Source organism: Dermacentor andersoni, chromosome 1 (assembly GCF_023375885.2).
Source record: "Dermacentor andersoni chromosome 1, qqDerAnde1_hic_scaffold, whole genome shotgun sequence".
NCBI classification, from domain to species: Eukaryota; Metazoa; Arthropoda; class Arachnida; order Ixodida; family Ixodidae; genus Dermacentor; species Dermacentor andersoni.
Window position 1 is genome coordinate 91,760,053 of NC_092814.1, and position 7,628 is coordinate 91,767,680.

Sequence of the window (7,628 nt, forward strand, 5' to 3'; positions counted from 1 at the left end):
GAAGATCAACGCCAACGCGAAAAAAAGGGTCGGCCGGTATATCGAAAGGCTGCAGCAGTCCGGCGGGAGGTACAGCTGGTCTTTTCCGGCGTTGACACGACTCACACGCGGCAACATAGCGCCGGACGGAGCGGTTGAGACGGGGCCAGAAAAACCGTCGCCGAATTCGGTCATAGGTCCGCGTGATGCCAAGGTGTCCAGCGGTGGGAACGTCGTGCAGTTGCTGCAGTACAATCTGTAGCGGATGAGACGGAATGACGGTTAGGAGCTCGGGCCCGTCGGGGTGCATGTTGCGGCGATACAGGATGCCATTTTGTAGTACGAGTTTGACATAGTAGTTCTGCGGAAACCCGCAAGGTGGAGAGAAGTAATGAATAAAGGGAAAATCAGACATCCACCCGTTCGTAGCAATTGCTACAATGAAAACACATACGGGTTCCGCGAAAGAAAAGCCTCATGGTTGAAGAAAAATTTGTCCTGGTCCGGGACTCGAACCCGGGACCACCGCCTTTCCGGGGCAGCCGCTCTACCATCTGAGCTAACCAGGCGGCTAGCAGATGGCAGGGCGAAGTCGAATTTGTCGACAACACGAAGCAACGGCAAGAGTTTGACATAGTAGTTCTGCGGAAACCCTTTCCCTTTATTTTCCCTTTATTCATTACTTCTCTCCACCTTGCGGGTTTCCGCAGAACTACTATGTCAAACTCTTGCCGTTGCTTCGTGTTGTCGACAAATTCGACTTCGCCCTGCCATCTGCTAGCCGCCTGGTTAGCTCAGATGGTAGAGCGGCTGCCCCGGAAAGGCGGTGGTCCCGGGTTCGAGTCCCGGACCAGGACGAATTTTTCTTCAACTATGAGGCTTTTCTCTCGAGGAACCCGTATGGGTTTCCTTTGTAGCAATTGCTATGAACGGGTGGATGTCTGATTTTCCCTTTATTCGTAGTACGAACATGTGAAGGGATGGGTCAGACGGATCAGAGAGCAGGCGTTCGATAATGGGGCGTAACGACTCATCACGTCGTTGTTCAGCGCTATGTCTTGCAAGGCAGATAACGAAAGAACGCAGATCGGTGCGACATCCACTAAACCGTCCGGTACATCGACGGGATGACGAGACAGGCAGTCGGCGTCCTGATGTAGACGACCCGACTTATAGACCATATAGACCACAGTGTATGTGTATTCCTGTAGCCGTAGGGACCAGCGACCGAGGCGAGGCGTCCGGTGGGATCCTTGAGGGAGGAAAGCCAACAAAGGGCGTGGTGGTCGGTTGTAACTGTAAATGGTCGACCATATATGTAGGGTCGGAACTTGCCCACCGCCCAAATGAGGGCGAGACACTCGCGCTCAGTAATCGAGTAATTGCGCTCTGCGGGAGAGAGGAGGCGCCTGGCGTAGGCGATGACGGTCGTGCCCACATTGGCGTTAAGCTAAAACTGCGCCGATGCCGTAGCCACTGGCGTCAGTGCGGATTTCTGTCCGAGCGGAGGCGTCAAAATGGGCGAGAACAGGAGGTGTTGTGAGCAGCGTGATGAGCTGCGAGAAAGCAGACGCTTGTTCAGAGACCCCACAGAAAGGAACGTCTTTCTTCAGGAGGTCAGTCAGGGGACGGGCAACATGGGCGAAATTTTCCACAAATCTGCGGAAGTACGAGCAAAGGCCAATAAAGCTGCGAACATCTTTGGCACAAGTTGGTACGGGGAAACTCTGCACAGCATGAACTTTAGCGGGGTCGGGGCGAATGCCTGACGAATCGACGAGGTGTCCGAGCATGGTTATTTGGCGGTGACCGAAGTGGCACTTGGACGAGTTGAGCTGCAAGCCAGCGGTGCGAAAAACAGAAAGAACAGATGAAAGTCTTTCAAGATGCGTCGCAAAAGTTGAAGAGAATACGATGACGCCATCCAAGTAGCACAAACAGATGGACCAATTTAAACCACGTAAGAGTATGTCCATCATCCGTTCAAAGGTCGCCGGGGCATTGCACAAGCCAAAAGGCATTACCCAGAACTGATATAGGCCGTCCGGTGTGACGAATGCGGTCTTTTCACGGCCCATTTCATCCACGGCAATTCGCCAATATCCAGAGCGAAGGTCTATAGATGAAAAATAAGTGGCACCGTGGAGACAATCCAGAGCATCGTCAATGCGGGCAAGTGGATATACATCTTTCTTGGTGATCGTGTTTAGATGATGATAGTCAACGCAGAATCGCCAGCTGTTATCCTTTTTGACGAGAACAACAGGAGACGCCTACGGTCAACCTCGCTCTGGATAACTTGTCGCTCAGAAGGCGACACCCGATATGGGCGTCGGCGAACAGGTGCTGCATCGCCGGTATTTATACGATGCTTCACGACCGTAGTTTGACACAATGGGCGATCGTTCAGGTTGAAAATGTCGGAGTAGGTCTCGAGGAGGCCATGGAGCTCTGCGGCTTGTTGGGACCACAAGTAATTGTGGGCACTGTCCGAAATTTAGGATGTTAAGACATATGTCTGATTATCCGCAACAGAAACGATGGTGTGCGGGAAGGATACATTGTGAGAAAGCAGGACTGAAGTCGCGGGAGTAAGGACATAGTCTCCGTCAGGTACAGGTGGCCAGGCTAAGACAGGGATGCAAGTTGCTGCAAGAGATGGCAGGCGTATAAAATCCGCGGAACAAAGCTGAGTTGGAGCTTGAGCAGGAAGGTAATCGGGGACAGGTAGTGGTAGGTCAAGTCGTACAACGCCGGCGGAACAGTCAATCAGAGCAGAATGGGCGGCCAAAAAGTGGAGTCCGAGGATAACATTGTGAGGGCAACGTTCGAGCACACTAAACAAAACGGACGTGTGGCGACCGGCGACACTGACACGAGCAGTACACATTCCAAGCACGGCCGGAGTTCCACCGTCGGCGACCTGGAGCAGTTGAGTCGGAGCAGGAGTCAGTACTTTCTTCAAGCGCGTTCGAAGCTCCGCACTCATGATGGAAATTTGGGATCCAGTGTCGATGAGTGCTGTAACGGGCGAACCATCCACGTCCAGAAGGTTCCGATTAGTAGGCAGGGTCAGCAGAGGAATTTCAGGCCGGGGTTCTAGAGCAGCGTCACCTCCAGGAGCTGCCCCAGTTAGTTTCCCGTCGGAGAGCGGCTACGGTAAGCTGGGGATGGAGAGCGACGCAGCTGGCGCGGACGGGAGCGGCGACTATGTGGTGATGGCGAGCGGCTGGTCGCGGTGGCTCGAGCGTTGTCAGCAGCGTCTTCAACCTCGGTGGAGAGTGATGGCGGGCGAAGATTCAGTGGGGAGCGGCGGTAGGCGGGAAAGCTTAGTCGAGAGTGAGATGACCAGGAACTTCGACAGTGGCGAGAGATGTGGCCCACACGTCCACAGTAAAAGCATATGTGTCTATCGTCATGTGTGCGCCATTCGGCCGGGTTGTGATAGCTCGGATATGGACCGTATTGGCTCCGGTGAACAGGGGCAGAGGCAGCAGACGAAGCAAAGTCAGGACGGCTGGCGAGCAGATGGATGGAAGACCCACATTGGCAAGTTCTTGGCGAATTACCGACTGAATGAGAGACACAAGCGGCCGGGAATCGTCAAAGCACTGCGTCACTGCCGTGGCAGGAGACGCTGCTTCGATTTCTCGCCGAACGATACGTACGACGTTCTCGCAGGAGGTGGGCTCACGCGGTGGACAAACGTCTTCTTACGTCGATGAAGCTGCGGTATTAGGTAAACGCGTAAACTGTTGAACTATGCGGCGACTCTTCGCGTCTTCAAAGAGGCGACATTCGTTAATGATCTCATTGACCGTTGTTACGTTCTTGTAAACAAGCAGGTTAAACGCGTCGTCCGCGATGCCTTTTAAAACGTGGCTGACCTTGTCTGCCTCTGCCATATTGTTATCCACTTTGCCGCAAAGGTCGAGGACGTCCTGGATATACGCCACGTAAGATTCAGTGGACGTCTGTACACGGGTCCCAAGGTCCTTCTTCGCAGCACGTTGGCGGCCGACGGGCTTGCCGAACAAATCTCCAAGTTTCTGTTTGCACTGGTCCCAACTCGTAATCTCTTCTTCGTGTGTTTCGAACCAGACCCATGCCGTTTTCTTGAGGTAGAATATTATATTGGCCAGCATAAGCGTGCTATCCCACTTGTGTGCGCTGACCCGTTCGTAATTCTGCAACCAGTCATCGACGTCAACGTCGTCGATCCCGGAAAACATGCCAGGGTCGCGAGGCTGGGCCAGGATGACCGTCGGTGGCGACGACGGGGCCGTGGTTGAACTCTCTCCTTCAGATGACATGGCGGCCAGGTTACGTCTGCTGCGAAGCTCCGTCTTGCGCAAGTGATTACCCCGCACGTCCACCAAAGATGTTACGGGAAGGAAAAAGCGTGCGTGTATTTACAGATGGCTTTTAATGGCTGAGCCAGCAAGCGTAGAGCAGCGATGGTATGGTATGGTATGGTATGGTATGGTATGGTATGGTATGGTATGGTATTCCTTATGCCATGGCGCACACCCACTATGGGGGATTGGCCAAGATTTGGATGAAATTAGGCAATCTTTATGAAATAATGAAATTGGTAAAGCTAACTGGAGGAAATGAACAAAAATAAGATGTTTAAGAATTCAAGACAATCTCTTTGTAGCAATTATAAATTCCTTCACGGTTGAGCAAATATCCCTGTGGCACTTTCCAAGAGAGGAGGCTCCTAGAGAAACGATATATATAATTGAAAAGCTTAAACCAAGCTGTGCAAATCTTGATTCTAGAATATTTTTTCTTAAAGAATTAAAACGGTAATGATAAAGATAAAGCGATAATGCTACACTCGTCTTCGTCGTCTCCAAGGCCACCATCGTCGTCCTCCTCTTCCCACATTACCGACTGTGACAATATTAAATCAATGGAATCTAAAATATGATTTTTTTTTACCCGTGTTGATCTCTCGTGAAATCACCCTTCCTCTTAAGATATACCTCCCAAGTCACGAACGGCATGCCCGTTATCAGCATCACAGAGCATTCTCGACAGGAAAGTAGCGAGCGCAGCGTTTTCAAGGAAGGAAACGCAAGCAAGACAGATGACGATTATTGCGCTCTAAAAAAAGCTTACACTCTTTGGGGTGTATATCTGCCACACAACGATAATCGTCATCTGCCTTGCTTGCGTTTCCTTTCTTAAAAATGCCGCGTCCGCTACTTTCCTGTCGGCAATGCTATGTCATGCTGATAACGCGCATGCCGTTCGTTACTGGGAAGTACCGGGCTCGCAGCATTAAAGAAAGGAAATGCGGACAAGACAGGTGACGTTTATTGTTGTGTGGCAAGATACGACTCAAAGGGTGTAATTTTTTCTGAGAGTATGTTAATTGTGTGGAAAATTACACCCCAAAGGGTGTATGTACATTTGCTTAAGAGTGTACGCCCAAGCGTGCCGAGCCCATACCGTTGAGTCCCATGAATATTAAAGCGAATAGCTTACTGTTTCTGGCTGTTTTTATGGATGACAAGAGGTCAGTGGTCGGTCTTAAGTACTGTTGATGTGCAAGGAAGACGTTCATTCGTTCTTTTGCTCTCTCGCCAACTATATTTTGTTCGCTTTCTTTAGTTCTTTCGCTCGCTCGCTCGTTCGGACTATTCGCTTGTACTGACATTCATCGACGGTGGTGTATGCACATTGTTTTTGTATACATCGAATTCCCCGCAACACTTTCTGCAGAGCACCATTCCTAGTAACGGCTGTGCCGATGTATTCCTTTGGTGCCATCGAAAGTAATGTTCACTCTTTAACTCGATATCTTTATTTATGCGTAATATAGAAAAATCCTTATATATACACCGCATAAGAATGCTTACAAAATGGAACAGGAGAAAAATTAACAGGCCGTCGGTGAAATACATCTCATTGTGTAAGAAACTGAAAACAAAACCTACAAAAAGTAATTAGGTCGTGCACTGCGCTCAGTGGGTAGCAGCTCTTTGAATTTTGCTGCGTATCCTTCAGTAGCTACGTGCGATGGCAAGTAGTTCCATTCGGAGATAGTGCGTGGTATGAATGACATTGCAAAACGATGAGAGTGACATATCGGTCGTTTCACATTTACACCGGTGCTCATATGGCAAAAAAAAATTACTGCAGGAGACTGGAAGAGATCCTGAGCAACAATTGAGGGATGATAAAGTTTATGAAAAAGTGAAAGTTAACTGAAATAGAGGATGCGCTGTCAGAATCAGCACTAACACCCGCATGGTCTACTTACTGCCAGCGCTCCTCCGAAGTCGATGTGGAGCCCTTGTCCGAGTCGCAAAGAGAGGCTTCTATGTTACTGCACTCGCGCACCATTTCTTCGTGGCCTCTTGCGGTGTGAACTTCATTCGCAATCGTTCGTCTCTTCTGACGTGAGGTCAACACCACGAAAGGCTTCTTCCTAGCCGAACCCATGCTAATGCAGGGCGAATGCAGCAGCAATTGACACGACGAGTGCCGCTTGATAAATGGAGAATTCTTCCGCCAAGAACGGCGCCGTCGAAAAACCAGCGCGCTAGCTGAAGAGATAAGGCCAGACATGTGACAACGTTTTCTAAACGTATTCACCCCTCGTTGTTAAGATATATCCTGCCTGCGAAGTTTTTAATGCGTCGAGTTTGGTCAAAAATCTGTTTGAGATGTTGAATCCATTCATACGACGTTTTCAAGACTTTGTGTGCTACCTGGTGGTCCGACCAGTTTTCCGAACACCGTGTATGTATATATATATATATATATATATATATATATATATATATATATATATATATATATGTATGTATGTATGTATTTATTTCTTTATTTATTGCACTTGAAGAAACTTCGTGTGACCTCGAAGAGTTTTTCACTCAAGTGACGGCCTTATATGAGAATTTAGAAGACCTCATAGTAGGAGACAGTTCAATTTCACAACCTGAGTCCTCTCCCACCATCAAGAATCTGGCGTCTCTCGGCGGTGCTCTTCCTTCGTGTAACTGTATACTTCGCTATCACTAATACTGCTTCGCCTTTTCGGCGAAACTGCAGCCTCTCTGTGTCCTCTTTTTTCCTTTTTCTTTGAGTCCAAGTATAAGCGCTTCTGCACATGACTGCTCTTGATTCTGATTTCGAGTGAATCCGGCTTGGCCTCATTTCGGTTACTGAGTGAATTATACAGGGTGCCCCAACTATCATGCACCAAGACTTAAAGAAAGAGCAGTTGCGTTACTCGAAAACCTAGTGCATATTGTTTCCAGTACAGTGGAGTAGCAGCCAGTAATTCTTTCGTTCCTGAAATTTAATTCGGCAATTGCAATGAATTATCTGATTCGAGAAGTACTGTCCTAATTATCAAAGTGTCAACGAGGCATCTGTAGGCACCCCCAAATGACATCTTACTGCTGTGTTTTCAGCGACGTACTAATTGCGTATAATTTTTTCCGACTGGCAAAGAAACCTAACGAAATACGAATATTACCACGTGACTGCGCTCCCATCCACATCCATAAACAAGCGCCGTCAAATAAGCTAATTGAAAGCAACTGCATTGCCTGTCGCAAACCCGAAGAGACAGCTCACCACCTAGATAGGATAGAAATAACCTTAAGAGGAAGCTTTAGCTCACGTGC

The 7,628-nt window shown here is 49.0% G+C and overlaps 1 non-coding gene across 1 annotated transcript; it reads right to left on the reverse strand.

Annotated features, from left to right (window-relative positions):
* Positions 1 to 473: 473 nt before the first annotated feature.
* On the reverse strand, positions 474 to 548 carry TRNAS-GGA (transfer RNA serine (anticodon GGA)). Its single transcript has one exon. It is a non-coding gene; the product is annotated as a tRNA-Ser (tRNA).
* Between the last annotated feature and the right edge of the window lie 7,080 nt (positions 549 to 7,628).